The sequence below is a fragment of the Cervus canadensis genome, chromosome 26, assembly GCF_019320065.1.
Source record: "Cervus canadensis isolate Bull #8, Minnesota chromosome 26, ASM1932006v1, whole genome shotgun sequence".
Lineage (NCBI taxonomy): Eukaryota > Metazoa > Chordata > Mammalia > Artiodactyla > Cervidae > Cervus > Cervus canadensis.
In genome coordinates this window covers 25,137,945-25,153,988 of record NC_057411.1, presented here as the reverse complement: position 1 = coordinate 25,153,988, position 16,044 = coordinate 25,137,945, and the positions used below count along the sequence as shown (strand labels likewise).

Genomic DNA, 16,044 nt, shown 5'->3' with positions numbered 1-16,044 from the left:
AGGGAAAGGCTATCCACTCCAGTGTTACAGCCTGGAGAATTCCATGGACTCCATAGTCCGTGGGGTCACAAGGAGTCAGACACGACCGAGCGACTTTCAGTTCCACTTTCATGTGCCCAGGTAGAGAGGCATGGACTGTGGGGGACCCATCTACTCACCACTTTCTCTCTCCTCCAGTATTCCATACTGTTCTGATGATCTTGCTGGTGGACACCTAAATCTCCATGGTTACCCCAGATGGAAAATAGATGCTGAAGTTATAGTTTGAGAATACCACCTTACAGCAGTCCTGGGACATGCCCAATTTACACAAACTAGAAAGATAAGGGAGTAATGATGAGCCCACGCTTGAAATCATTCCATCAGTTTATATCTAATTGCCCACTCCAGTTCTAAAATTTCTAATTTTTTTTTAAATTTTTTGGCCACACTACTCAGCTCATGGGATCTTAGTTCCCTGACCAGGGATTGAATCTGGGACCACAACAGTGGAAATAGAGAGTCCTAACCACTGGACCATCAGGGAATTCCCTAAAAAATCGGATTTATGAGCGGGAATCAAAGCTCTGTAATTCCATAGACCCTCAACTAGCAAAGCAACAAACTGTTCCTATTCTTTTCTTCTCTGGAATTGTATTACACTGACCCCAAGCCTTCTGAGACTTCCCCTGTGGCACCAGAGGTAAAGAACCCACCTGCCAATACAAGAGACATTAGAGATGTGGGTTCAATCCCTGGGTCTAGAAGGTCCCCTGGAGGAGGGCATGGCAACCCACTCCAGTGTTCTTGCCTGGAGAATCCCACAGACAGAGGAATCTGGCAGGCTACAATCCATGGGGTGGCAAAGAGCAGGGTACGACTGAAGTGACCTAGCATGTATGCACCCAGGCACGTGGGAGGGTGTCCTGTGTAGGTCCATATTGGTGCTGTGACACTCAGTTACATACAGAATGCTCACCAGAATGCTCAGTTCAGTTACATGTAGAATGCTCATCTGCAGACTTCTTCGTCAGTGCCAGGATAGAATGGCTCCACCCCTCTTGCAGTGCCCAAGGCTGCCGAGGGTCATCAGAGGACAGAGAAGACAAGCTGGTTCCCTAGCGAAAGTGGAACCTCAAGTGAAAATGGTGCGAAGAATTGGAAATCCAGATCCTTAAACAACAGCCCACCTGTAACTCCCAGGTATAACGTCTCTAGTTCTCTACAGCGCATGGGACAGGGCCAGTGTTTGAGCAATTATTCCAAGCGGTTGTGTTTGCCTTTAGCTGAGATAACAAGTACACACATATTTAACACGGAAGAAGCACATTAGACGAGCTCCACAGGGAAGTTTCAGATGTGTTTCTCTAAGGCTGTCTACTGATTTAAAGTATCTTGTTCTTCCAAAGACTTACCAGACACAATGAGATTGTCTTGATGCACCATCGTGTCCAAGGAATTTGCATTCCCAAGCACTTTCTCCAGATCAGGTGCTGAAAGGTAGTTGGGGTCCCCAAGACTTAGTGTTTCGTTCTATAAAATATAGAATTAATTATTTTTTTCCTCTAAGCTGGACGTATCCTTTATTTTATCTTAATTTTCCTTTTTTTCCCCCCATTAGACAGCTATTGACTTGTCTACGAGATTTTTCCTCCCTTTTATTCCCAGGTGTATTCAGATATTATGTACCCACTAGCCTCTGTCTGGGGGCAGGGGTCTTCAAATGGGTTTAAAATGGTATCTGTTCAGTTGGTCTAAGGGGTGAGACTGCAAGTCTGCCACCATCAGCCAAGACTTTGCCTGCTCTGGAGGGAAAGATTCTTTCCTGCTTTTTTGGGAAAGAAATTGTGGACCTGTGGTGATATTAAATCAAACCTTTCTTACCTCATGCAGTATATTGAAGGGAAAGGGTTCTCTTCTGTTGTAGACAGTAATCACCCAGAGCAACGTTAGAATGAAACTTTGCTCTAAAATACTGACCTAAGAACATTCTGACATACGGGAGGAAGGCAAAATTGTACAGAAGCTTGTGGGAAGGGTCATTTGACATTTCAGTTCAGTTCAGTCTCTCAGTTGTGTCCAACTCTTTATGACCCCACGGACTGCAGCATGCCAGGCCTCCCTGTCCATCACCAACTGCCAGAGTCTACCCAAACTCATGTCCATTGAGTTGGTGATGCCATCCAACCGTCTCATCCTCTATCGTCCCCTTCTCTTGCCCTCAATCTTTCCCAGCATCAGGGTCTTTTCAAATGAGTCAGCTCTTCGCATCAGGTGGCCAAAGTACTGGAGTTTCAGCTTCAGCATCAATCCTTCCAATGAACACCCAGGACTGATCTCCTTTAGGATGGATTGGTTGGATCTCCTTGCAGTCCAAGAGACTCTCAAGAGTCTTCTCCAACACCACAGTTCAAAAGCATCAATTCTGCACTCAGCTTTCTTTATAGTCCAACTCTCACATCCATACATGACTACTGGAAAAACCATAGCCTGACTAGATGGACCTTTGGGGACAAAGTAATGTCTCTGTTTTTTAATATGCTGTCTAGGTTGGTCATAACTTTCCTTCCAGAGAGTAAGCATCTTTTAATTTCATGGCTGCAATCACCATCTGCAGTGATTTTGGAGCCCAAAAAAATAAAGTCAGCCACTGTTTCCACTGTTTCCCCATCTATTTGCCATGAAGTGATGGGACCAGATGCCATGATCTTAGTTTTCTGAATGTTGAGCTTTAAGCCAACTTTTTCACTCTCCTCTTTCACTTTCATCAAGAGGCTCTTTAGTTCTTCTTCACTTTTTGCCATAAGGGTGGTGTCATCTGCATATCTGAGGTTATTGATATTTCTCCCAGCAATCTTGATTCCAGCTTGTGCTTCATCCAGCCCAACATTTATCAGGATGTACTCTGCATATAAGTTAAATAAGCAGGGTGACAATATACAGCCTTGACATACTCCTTTTCCTATTTGGAACCAGTCTGTTGTTCCATGTCCAGTTCTAACTGTTGCTTCCTGACCTGCATACAGATTTCTCAAGAGGCAGGTCAGGTGGTCTGGTATTCCCATCTCTTTCAGAATTTTCCACAGTTTGTGGTGATCCACATAGTCAAAGGCTTTGGCATTGTCAATAAAGCAGAAATAGATGTTTTTTTCTGGAATTCTCTTGCTTTTTTGATGATCCAGCAGATGTTGGCAATTTGATCTCTGGTTCCTCTGCCTTTTGTAAACCAGCTTGAACATCTGGAATTTCATGGGTCACATATTGCTGAAGCCTGGCTTCGAGAATTTTGAGCATTACTAGCATGTGAGATGAGTGCAATTGTGTGGTAGTTTGAGCATTCTTTGGCATTGCCTTTCTTTGGGATTGGAATGAAAACTGACCTTTTCCAGTCCTGTGGCCATTGCTGAGTTTTCCAACTTTGCTGACATATTGAGTGCAACACTTTCACAGCATCGTCTTTTAGGGTTTGAAATAGGTCAACTGGAATTCCATCACCTCCACTAGCTTTGTTTGTAGCGATGCTTCCTAAGGCCCACTTGACTTCACATTCCAGGGTGTCTGACTCTAGGTGAGTGATCACACCATTGTGATTATCTGGGTCGTGAAGATCTTTTTTGCACAGTTCTTCTTGCCACCCCTACTTAATGTCTTCTGCCTCTGTTAGGTCCATACCATTTCTGTCCTTTCTTTGCATGAAATGCTCCCTTGGTATCTCTGATTTTCTTGAAGAGATCTCTAGTCTTTCCCATTCTATTGTTTTCCTCTATTTCTTTGCATTGATCACTGAGGAAGGCTTTCTTATCTCTCCTTGCTATTCTTTGGAACTCTCCATTCAAATGGGTATATCTTTCCTTTTCTCCTTTGGTTTTCGCTTCCCTTCTTTTCATAGCTATTTGTAAGGCCTCCTCAGACAGCCATTTCACTTTTTTGCATTTCTTTTTCTTGGGGATGGTCTTGATCCCTGTCTCCTGTACAATATCACAAACCTCCATCCATAGTTCATCAAGCACTCTGTCTAACAGATAGTCCCTTAAATCTATTTCTCAGTTCCACTGTATCATCATAATGGATTTGATTTAGGTCATACCTGAATGGTCTAGTGGTTTTCCCCATTTTCTTCAATTTAAGTCTGAATTTGGCAAGAAGGAGTTCATGATCTGAGCCACAGTCAGCTCCCAGTCTTGTTTTTACTGACTGTATAGAGCTTCTCCATCTTTGGCTGCAAAGAATACAATCAATCTGATTTTGGTGTTGACCATCTGGTGATGTCCATGTGTAGAGTCTTCTCTTGTGTTGTTGGAAGAGGGTGTTTGCTATGACCAGTGCACTGTCTTGGCAAAACTCTATTAGCCTTTGCCCTGCTTCATTCTGTACTCCATGGCCAAATTTGCCTGTTACTCCAGGTGTTTCTTGACTTCCTACTTTGACATTCCAGTCCCCTATAATGAAATGGACGTCTTTTTGGGGTGTTAGTTCTAAAACATTGTGTAGGTCTTAGTAGAACCATTCAACTTCAGCTTCTTCAGCATGACTGGTCAGGGCATAGATTTGGATTCCCGTGATATTGAATGGTTTGCCTTGGAAACAAACAGAGATCATTCTGTTGTTTTTGAGATTACATCCAAGTACTGCATTTCAGACTCTTTTGTTGACTATGGTGACATTTAGATGGTTTGAAAAATTAGTCAAGGGTGTTCTCCAAGTGAGAGGAATAGTTTGTGCAAATTCATAACCATGCTTTGGGCAATTTGGATTTTATTGAGATGAGTGGAGAACAAGGGGCTGAGATAATATGTGGGACGGAATAAAGAAGAGCAGTTGCAAGGACCCAGTAGAAGGTTCTCTGGGTCTCTAACACTATTTTTTTATCTTACACTATTTTTAATGCTTATATAAAGACCAAGCGTGTTTTTCAGACAAAAAGAAAGCTATTTCATAATGATTTTACAAGTATTATACATTGACTTTCCTTATAGCATTTTGTATACTCAGAAGGGACATGCAAATACTTGTGGTAAGTAATTGAAGAACAGGAGATAATTTTCACTATCTGCCAACTAATTTGATTTCCAATGAGAATTAAGATTGTTATGGTAATAGCAGAAGGTCCCAGGGTTTTCCATAATAACAGGCCGTCTTCTGTGAAAATAGCCATTTCTTAAATTTAGGAAAAGATCCTGATGCTGGGAAGAATTGAAGGCAGGAGGAGAAGGGGATGACAGAGGATGAGATGGTTGGATGACATCACTGATCAATGGACATGAGTGTGAGCAATCTCTGGGAGATGGTAAAAGGCAGGGAAGCCCGGCATGCTGCAGTCCGTGGGGTCGCAAAGAGTCGGACACGATTGAGCAACTGAACAACAACAAATTTAGGAAAGCCACCACCACCACAGCAGCTACACTATTTTGAAGTCCCAACATGGAATATTGATCTACTTTATTCAGTTTATCACGTGCCATATTCCACATGTCTTAATTTTGTTGGATTCCAAAATCCAGAGACTCTGACATTAATACTTCATTAATATAATGCTTTATGTTAGTGCTAAATCACCTCAGTACCATAAGACTCTTTGTGACCCCATGGGTTGTAGCCCACCTGGCTCAAGAACACTGGAGTGGGTTCCTCCTCCAGGGACTCTTCCCAACCCAGGGATGTGTCTCTCCTGTGTCTCCTGCATCTCTTGCACTGCCAGGCGGGTTCTTTACCACTAGCGTCACCTAGGAAGCCAGTAACTTATGTTAGTAATTTTCTATAACAAACCATTTTTTTCTAGGATATTCCCTAGTTAGTTTGATTATAAGGCCTCTTTTGATCACAGTAGATGGCACTCTAATTCAATCTAAATTCAGAAAAAGGAGAATATATTTATTCACATTTTTAACTACGAAGTTTATAGGTCATGTTGGGTTTAAGCATGGATGGGCCTAGAAGTTTAAATTGTATCCTCAGGACCACTTTCTGTTATCTTTCAACTTTGCTTTCCCTTGGGTTGGCGTGACCCTTGAAGCTCAAGTGGCAAATATGGCCAGTAGTTGCTCTAGGCTCACAATATGTCTTTAGTCATTGCTTCCTACACTTCTAGAAAATAATTCTAGGCAAGACTTTGATTGACTTGTGTGGTGTAGTATATTATTTGGCCAAACATGGGTTATGCTTACCCCTTCCAGAACCAGAGTTGGGGTATCTCCAGCCTGAACCATGTGAATGGAGTGTTGGGAAGGAATGGATTTTCAAAGGATGTAGGACTTCTCCATCTAACACCTTAGCTACTCAGCAGCATACATATGTATAATATAATTTGTTATAATATAACTAGGTTTATTTCATGTATAATTATGTAGAATTAATATTAATTTTAATAGAATTTTTAAATTACATTTAAATTGTATATAAATATATAATTTATGGGGTTTCCCTGGTGGCTCAGTGGTAAAGAGTCTGCCTGCCAATGCAGGAGATGTGGGTTCAATCCCTGGTCCAGAAAGATCCCCTGGAGAAGGAAATGGCAACCCACTCCAGTATTCTTGCCTGGGAAATCCCATGGACAGAGGAGACAGGTGGGCTACAATCCCTGGGTTCACAAAGAGTCAGACACCACTTAGCAACTAAACAACAACATGTAATTCATATAAATATATAACTTAGAACATAACTATTCCTTCTTAACAGAAGATAACCCAAATTCCAAATTCTTCTATAGTTCCTGCATTTGCTTTTAGAAACAAGTGGTTTAAGGGCTCTAAAGTCAGGCTGACAGTTGCCCTCTCCCCTGTCTTCATATTTGCCAAATCCCCAAGCTTAAGAGTACCCTCAGAACTGCTCTCTCCTTTCATATGATGCCTTGCCTGCATATGCTTTCCTCATCATTTCTAGTCCATTGATGTTACCCTTCTTTTTCATCATTGCTATAGATTCTTTTTAAATCTCTCTCTCTCTTTTTTTTTGTTGTAATTTTTAGCGATTTGAGGAATCAGGTAGGCATCCCAGCCTGTTAACTGGATTCCTTCTTTCTCTTCAAACACTGTGTCAATGCAGTAAACCTCTGCAGCCTTCCTCAGACTTAGTTCAATCCTTATTTTGCTTAACTTCTTAATTTCAACCTCTGGGCAGCATTTGGTATGCTTAACCACTTTTTTCTTCTTTAAACACCCCTTTTTCTTTAATTTCCATGACAAAGCATGCTTGGAGTCTTCCTCTCCTATTTCTAAGACTTGCTCTGTGGACTCCTATTCCTCCTAAGTCTTGACCATTAGAGTTTTTCCTAGGTCTTCTCACTCTGCAACATCCTCTTAGAGGATCTCATTGGTTCCTTTGGCCTCAGTACTATCTACGCATTGATGTATTCAAAATCTGCACCTCCAATTCTTCAGCCGTCTAGAGCTTCAGACTAACAGAGTTACTTGACTAGTGGTCATTTCCATGAGGCTGTCTACAGGCAATCAATGCAATATACTTAAAGTTCAACTCGTTATCACCATCTGATAAAGCCCCTTCCCTTTTTCTATATTCTCTACTAAGGTTAGAGAAATAAGGTTTATTTGTCGTAATCAATGCCTAGCAACACTGCTTCCCTCTTCAATCATTCTGCAGCTGAAGTGTCATTTCCTCTGAGAACTTTCCCTTATCCCACAAGTGGTCCTCTTTGCTCCATAGCGCTTACCTAATTCTACATGGCACTTATTTACACTGTATTGTAACTGACTTGGATGAGTATCCTCATTAGCATATATCCAATATGAGGGCAGATAGAATGTCAGGTACAAGTTTTACCCCTTAGACCTAGCACATGACAGGTCCTTGATAAATTCTGAATGAAAAACAATAACACTATTCACCACATATTTCATGGTACTTGTGTTATACCCTGTCCTGAGTGTTTTTTATGCTTTCACTTATTTACTCCTTGCCCCCTCCAGTATTCTTGCCTGGGAAATCCCATGGACAGAGGACCCTGGCAGGCTACAGTCCATGCAGTCGCAAAGAGTAAGACACGTCTGAGTGACTAACACTGTCCACTGTCTACTCCTTGCAAGAACCTGGTGAATTATAGGCTGTTATAATCCCTGATTGACCAATGAGGACATTAAGGTTTAAAGAGGTTAAATCTCAGACTCAAGGATACATAGTAATAAGTAATCTTATAAGTAATAAGTAATAAGTCTGGAATTGAATCCAAGTCTCTACTGAATCCTAAAATGAGAATGGAAAGAAGGAGGCTGGTGGCTGGGGAGGACTATTAACCAAATTTGTATGGGAATAGTGGATGGGTGTACGTGAATCTAAGACATTTACTTTATGATTCCTTTACAGTAACTTAAACAAAAGCATCTGCTATAGGCTGAATGTTTGTGCCTCCCCCACCAAATTTACAAGTTGAAATCTAACTCTCAAGATGATGTTATTTGGAGGTGGGGTTTTTGGAGGCGATTCAGCATGAGTGTGAAGCTCCTGTAAATGAGACTAGTACCCTTAAAGAAAAAAAGACCCTAGAAAGCGTCTTGCCCGCTTCTGCCATATGAGGACAGAGCAGGAAGATGGCCTTCTATGAACTAGGGTGTGGGCCTCACCAGACACTGAATCTTAGAGCGCTCTGATCTTAGACTTCCCAGCCTTCAGAACTGTGATACATAAATATTTGCTGTTTAAGCCACCCAGTCTCTGTGTTCTATTATAGCATCCTGAATAGACTAGGACAGCATCAGAGTTGATCAAAGTCAGTGTTAGAAAAGTCACTACAGGGTGTCCTCAGATACCCAGGAGTCTACTTAAAATGGCTGTCTGAAATGAATGAAGGCATCTGAATATTGAAGCATCTATAATTATTGCCTGGTTGTTTAATCTTTAGGTTATGCTCAGATATAAAAAATGTGTACAGACACTGCTATGTTTAAAATGGATGACTGGTGAGGAACTATTATGTAGCACATGGAACTCTGCTCAATGTTATGTGGCCGCCCGGATGGGAGGGGGTTTTGGGGGAGAATGGATACATGTATAGGTATGACTGAGTCCCTTTCCTATTCATCTGAAGCTATCACAATGTTGTTAATTGACTATACCCCAATACAAAAGTTTAAAAGAATAAAAAATGTGTACAGAGATTTATCAATAAGAATATTCATTTCAGTGTTATGAAATTAGAAACATTAAGTTTCCAAAAAAGCAATTTACTTAATTTTTTCTTATGCTGATGATGTACTACTGTGTAGACATTAACAAAGGTGATGGAAAATGTAATTAATGACAAGGATATTCATGACATAATATATTGTCATGAATAGCTTCCAACAAACATAAGTCAACAACCAGATGGCATCACAGGTGAATTCTACGAAACATTGGGGAAGAGTTAACACACATCCTTCTCAAGCTATTCCAAAAAGTTGTGGAGGAAAAAAACGCTGCCAAACTCATTCTACGAGGCCAATATCGATACCAAAACCAAACAAAAATATCCAAAAAGAAAAATAATAGGACAATATCCCTGATGAACATAGATGCAAAAATCCTCAACAAAATGTTAGCAAGCCAGATCCAATAATACATTAAAAGAATTAAATGGCATGATCAGATGGGTCTTATCCCAGGGATGTAAGGATGGCTCGCTATGCACAATCAATTAATGTAATGCATATTAACAAACTGAAGAATGAAAACCATATGATAATCTCAATAAATGCAGAAAAAAATTTTTTTATGAAATTCAACATCCACTTATGATAAAATTTTTTCCAGAAAGTGGGTGTAGAGGGAACACAATTCAATATAATAAAGGTTGTATATGATAAGCCCACAGCTAAAATCATACTCAACAGTGAAAAACTGAAAGCATTCCCTGTACAGGAGCAAGACAAGGATGCCCATTCTTGCCACTTTTATTCGAGATAGCATTGGAAGTCCCAGCTGCAGTAATCAGAGAAGAAAAAATAAAAGGAATCTAAATTGAAAAGGAAGAAGTAAAACTGTTTGTAGGTGACATGATACTATATATAGAAAATCCTAAAGATATTACAAGAATATTACTAGAGTTCATTAATGAATTCAGTCAAGTTGTAGGATACAAAAGTAATGCACAAAAATCTGTTCCATTTCTATGCACTAACAACAGACTATTGGGAAGAAAAATTAAAGAAACAATTCCATTTACAATCACATAAGAAAGAGTAAAATACCTTGGAATAAACCTACATAAGGAGATAAAAAGCTTGTAGTTGGAAAATTGTAAGACAGTGATGAAAGAAATTGAAGATGACACAATTGGATGGAAATATACACTGTATTCTAGGATTGGAAGAATTACTATTGTTAAAATGGCCATACTATCCAAAGCAATCTCCATATTCAGGGCAACCCCTATCAAATACAAATGACATTTTTCACAGAACTAGAACAAATAATTTTAAAATGTGTATGGAAACATAAAAGACCCTGGATAGAAAAAGCAATCTTGAGAAAGAACAGAGCTTGGAGGAATCATGCTCCTTGACTTCAACTTCCAGTACAAAGCCACAGTGATCAAAACAGTACAGCACTGGCACAAAAACAGAAACATGGTCAGTGGGACAGAAGACATGCAGATGGCCAACAGGCACATGGAAGAATGTTTAACATGGCAAATCATCAGAGAAGTGCACATCAAAACCACAAGGAGATACCACCTCACACCTGTCAGGATGGCTATCATTAAAAGGACCGCAGATAACAAATGTTGGTGAGGTTGTAGAAATAAGGGAACCCTTGTACAGTGTTAGTAGGAATGTAAATTGGTGCAGCCACAATGGAAAACAGTAATAGAGGTTCCTCAAAAAGCTAAAAATAGAACTACCATATAATCCAGCAGTTCCACTCCTTTTGTGTATATCCTAAGAAAATGAAACTACTAATCTGAAATGATACATGCACCCCAATGTTTATATTAATAGCAGCATTGTTTACAATAGCCAAATATGAAAGCAACCTAAGTGTCCATCAACAAATGGGTTGATAAAGATATATAGAAGAATACTATTCAGCCATAAAAAACAGAAATTTAGCCATTTGTGAAAACGTGAATGGACTTGGAAGGTATTACACTTAGTGAAATAAGTCAAACAGAGAAAAATACTGTTATCACTTATGTGGAATTTAAAAACTAAAAGTAGTGAATATAACAAAACAGACTCACACATATAGAGGACAAACTAGTAGTGATTACCAGTAGGGAGAGGTGAGAAGGGAGGGGCAATATAGGTGTGGGGAATCAGGAAGTACAGACTATTATATATGAAACAAATAAGCTTCAAGGATAGATTGTACAGCACAGGGAATATAACCAATATTTTATATGTATAAATGGCGTATAATTTTTTAAAATGGTGAAGCACTATGTTGTACACCTGAAACATATTGTGTTATATGTCAATTATACCTCAATAAAAGATAAATTTAAAAAAGCAAAAGCTGTTACACCAAGGAAAAGCCACAAAATATAAAGTGATATTTTCAAAATGTTAAGGGGTTTCTTGTTTTTTTTTTTTTTTTTTCTTTGTGACCCCATGGACTGTAGCCCTCCAGGCTCCTCCGTCCGTGGGATTCTCCAGGCGAGAGTACTGGAGTGGGCTGCCATTTCCTTCTCCAGGTTTCTTGTTTTTTTTTGTGATTTTTCTGAACAATTTCTAAGGTCAAAAATAGTGAAACACTTGCCATTATAAAAAAGGTAGTTATACATGTCTTTTCAGAAACATTTGGATAAAGCAAAAATTTATATTATTATATAAATTTATGTAATTGTTTTCATTAAATAAGATCTTAAGTCTTTTTTGAAAAATTATAATTTTAATGAGTTAATATGATAATTGAAGTGATTAATTAAAGCTTGAGCTAAAAATACCAGAGTGGAGCCTAATCATTAACTTATAGTGAAAATGAAATGAAATCTAATGCTGAGACTTTAATTCTTCAGACTTTTCTTGATCTACGTGGTTGGTGGGTATTATAGCACAGGTGACATAGTACTATTAGAGTAATGGCAGGCGGTCTGCTGACAGTTCTGAGAAGCTGCAGGAATTCTCTTTTGCCCACCCTACAGGCAGTTTATCTTAACCAGATAGCCCAACACTGCCCACTAGTGGTTCGTAGAAAGAATCCGTTCTAATAAAGAGCAGATGTTTTAATATGACTTTCAAATTATAAGGAAATATTTGTAAGCCCGTAGAACTTTACAGTTCATAATAGACAGCCTCTTTATTTTACAGATGAGAAACGGAAAAGTTAAATGAGTAGCCATAGATTCCAAAACTAGGTCGCGATATAGAGGCTAGAACCTGGGACTTCAGTGTCTATAGCTAACATTATTTCTGCCAAGCTGAGCTCCTAAAAGTTAAAAAAAAAAAAAAAGTTGAGGTATTTGTAAAACTCAGTCCTGAGTTGTAGGCTGAGTTAATCATAGGAAGCCCATGCCTGTGAATGCTAAGTCGCTTCAGTCATGTCCGACTCTTTGTGACTCTATGGACTGTAGCCCGCCAGGCTCCTCGGTCCATGGAAATTCCCAGGCAAGAATGCTGGAGTGGGTTGCCATGTCCTCCTCCAGGGGATCTTCCCGACCCAGGGTTTGAACCCTTGTCTCTTATGTCTCCTGCATTGACAGGTGGGTTCTTTACTACTGGTATAACCTGGGCCCCGGAAGCCCATAGTTCCTTATTTAAACCATCTCCTAACTTTGCCTGGTGATTTCTAATACCTTGGGTATAGATTAGCCTTTGAATACTGGGGACTCTGTTTATGTATTCGAGTTAGATAAGATGTGCAGATGATCAATTTAAAACAGTACCCAGATATCTTGTTATTGCTGATTAGATAATGCCAGCGCACGAAAGATTAACTTTCGTGTTAGTGGAAATGGAGTCCTTGTCCCTCATAGCAATGGTAACTGGAGGATCTATTAATAACATCATTTATTGCAGACACATTTTCATTGTTTTAAAAGGGCATGCTATTTCTTGAGTTAAGGCGTGTGTGCAATTATTGTGCTTATGGTTTCATTAGCTCCTGATCCCCCCAAAGGTAGAATTGTGGGCCTTGTGTTGTTCATCTTTCTTGTAGAAAAGGCAGCAAGTGAAACCACAAACGTGCTAACGAATGGACATGGAGACAGATAAGCCAACCGTTTGATAGGGTGGGTCTGTTTGCATATATCTTCATTTAGTCTAGGTCACTTCTCCTGACAGCCTTTAGAGATGGGAACACCTTACTTGATTAATTTTCAAGTCTGTGATTAGAGGAAGAACTCACCTGGATTTTGAACTGACTTGAATCAGTTCACACCAGTAAGAGTCAGATGGAGGACTGATGCCTCTAGGTGGTGCCTCTGACCTACACTTGGATCTGGCAGCTTTGTCAGAGGCAGAGGAAAAACACTGTGCAGGGCGGGAGGGGGGGGGGACTTTCGTGGGTGCGGGCGTGCGTGCATGCATGTGTGCGCGTGCATGTGTGCGTGCACGTGCACATGTGTGTGTGCATGCATGTGTGTGTGTTTTTTCCTTTCCAAGCTCTGTGGGGAGGCAGTGTGAAAAACCCAAAGGAACTGGGGACCCTATATATTTAGAGTTCTCCTTTTCCCAATTCCTTTTGTTTTCTTCCTTTTTAGAACCAGAGTTCACAAAAATGATACAATCAAGACTATGAAATTCAGGAAGAAAATTTGGAATTTTAAAATCTCATGACTAAAAGCTTCTGTGTTTAGGAGTGATGAAATGACACTTTCACGTGTACATGAGCGTGTGATCGTTGTGTGACAAGCATGTACGGAAGGCATTCTGCTCGAATCCTAATCTTTCTCAGTGATGTGCGTGTACAGACTGTCTTTTCCTCTTCTTTGCATTTCAGTCCGAATGAATAGAATATCCATTGTTTTCAGCTCATTGGGGTTAATTTTATCACTCAAGTGTATTTTTCCAGTTGACTTCCATGTATTAGCTTAGAAAGCAGAACTGGAAGGACCTTTAGAGATCAGCAAGGAACCAAGTTTTCAGATCTTTGGTTTATTAGATCAACAACCCTTTCAAGCAGAGAGGGTTTAATCACATCTTGGTCACATAATCTGTAATTAATCCATTCTGGGGCTTCCCTGGTGGCTCAGCTGTAAAGAATTTGCCTGCAATGCAGGAGATGCAGGTTCGATCCCTGGCTTGGGAAGATTCCCTGGAGAAGGAAATGGCAACCCACTTCAGTCTTCTTGTCTGGAGAATCCCATGGACTGAGGTGCCTGGTGGGCTACCATCCACGCACTTGCAAAGTTAGCAACTGGGCATGCACACACACACAAGTTAAAGCCTGGGTCATCCAGTCTCTGGATTGAACTGTCTTTTTGCCATACACTCTTTCAGAAAAAAGTTTTTTTCAGTAGATTTCCAATGATATCATGGGCCCCAAATTTGGGGCCAGTTTTGGGTTGGCGATGTTTTACTTAATAAGTACATTCAAGCCACCCCTAAGATCAGGTCATTATTGCTTTGTAGAAGGAGGGATGTTTTAACACCAAATGGGTAAGAAGATTTTCTCTCAGAACCAATGACAATCTTTTACTTTAGTAATTTAATTTCAAGTAAGAAATTGAGTTTCTTACATGATTTCTACATTGTTCATTTCACCTAGAGCAAATGAACTCTTCTTTGTTGGCGTTCCAAGAGCTGTATTAGAGACTCACTGATCTATGACAATCTCTCCCTTTTTTCAAATGGAGAAACTGAGGCCCCAATAAATTAAGTGATATGTTTGAGGTTATGTCTAATGAGTAGCAGAGAGCTGAGTTTTCCTTTTCAGTTTCAGTAGTTAGGAATATGGACGGTTTTCTCCCACTCTTTCCAGCTGTTGCTAAATGAAGGACACAAAAGCAAAGAATCAGTATATGGTAGGCAGATAGTATATCACATAATGAAAATTTCAATCCTATGTCATTATGGCAGTTTGATTTTCTGTCAAATCCACTTTGTTTCTTTTTTTTTCCTTTTTTACTGTTTTGTTTTTATTTTTCCCCAGCTTTATACTTTAAAAGTAAAATTGCATATTCTTACGGTGAACAACCTGATGATTTGATATGCTAATACAATGTGAAATTCTTACCACAATCAAGATAATTAACATATCCATTTCCATAGATACCATTAGTGTGTGTGTGTTAAAGGCCTATTTTGTTTGTGAACCCTAGTTAGGTATCTATCATTAGTTTTTCAGGGGAAAGAAATAATGTTTACTGAATATATGCTTTATGGCAGGCACTTTGAGAGATGTTTTGCATACTTGTATCATTTTCGCTTATCTCACAGGAAAGAGTGAAATCTTTATAAATAACATTAAAAGCCTAAGTTTTCCACACCACTGATTTTCATGATGTTTGATATTTTCTTTAGAAGTGTAAAACAATATCTTCTTGCCAATGGAATTAACCATATTATTGTCTATATATATATATACAAATTCTCTCTAGTTCTTTTACTAGAGCTGTCGTCAAAGGAGGGGCTTTTTAGAAGGACCAAACAGTAGAATTGGGGGAGGGAAATAAATTGTGATGAGCTGAATTTGTGTGAAGATTAATGAAGGAGGAAGGGTAGAAGATTCATCAATGTCATTTCATCTTTTGGAACCATTTCCAATGCTTGAAAAATCAATGAAAATCTCCGGGGCAACCAGTCTCACTACATGACCACCAGAGGGCGTTCGACACTGTCAGATTGCAGTGGTTCTCTCTCCAGCAAAATTATATATAGCCCCGCAGGTTTTCTGTAATTATGTCTTTTCTTTCTGTCCATCCTTAATTTTTCAGAATAAGTTCACTAGGCAGACACTTTATTCTTTAATGTGTCTTGACTTCTGATGCTCTAAGAAGATTTCCTGTAAAATAAATAGTCCTTTTATGAGGTTAGATCATACATTATATAGGAAGTGTTGACCTTTACCTTGAGATTGCTTCCTAGGACAAACTTTCTAGAACATTCCATCAAGATGATTCTGCAGGATGAACACGCCACTCGAATGCCCTCAGGCTCCCGTTTCCAGTTTTCTCATTCCATGCCAGCCCGTCCT

The 16,044-nt window shown here is 39.6% G+C and overlaps 1 non-coding gene across 1 annotated transcript; it reads right to left on the bottom strand.

The window, feature by feature from the left end:
* Positions 1-453: 453 nt before the first annotated feature.
* TRNAG-UCC lies at positions 454-526 on the bottom strand. Its single transcript has one exon. It is a non-coding gene; the product is annotated as a tRNA-Gly (tRNA).
* Positions 527-16,044: the final 15,518 nt, after the last annotated feature.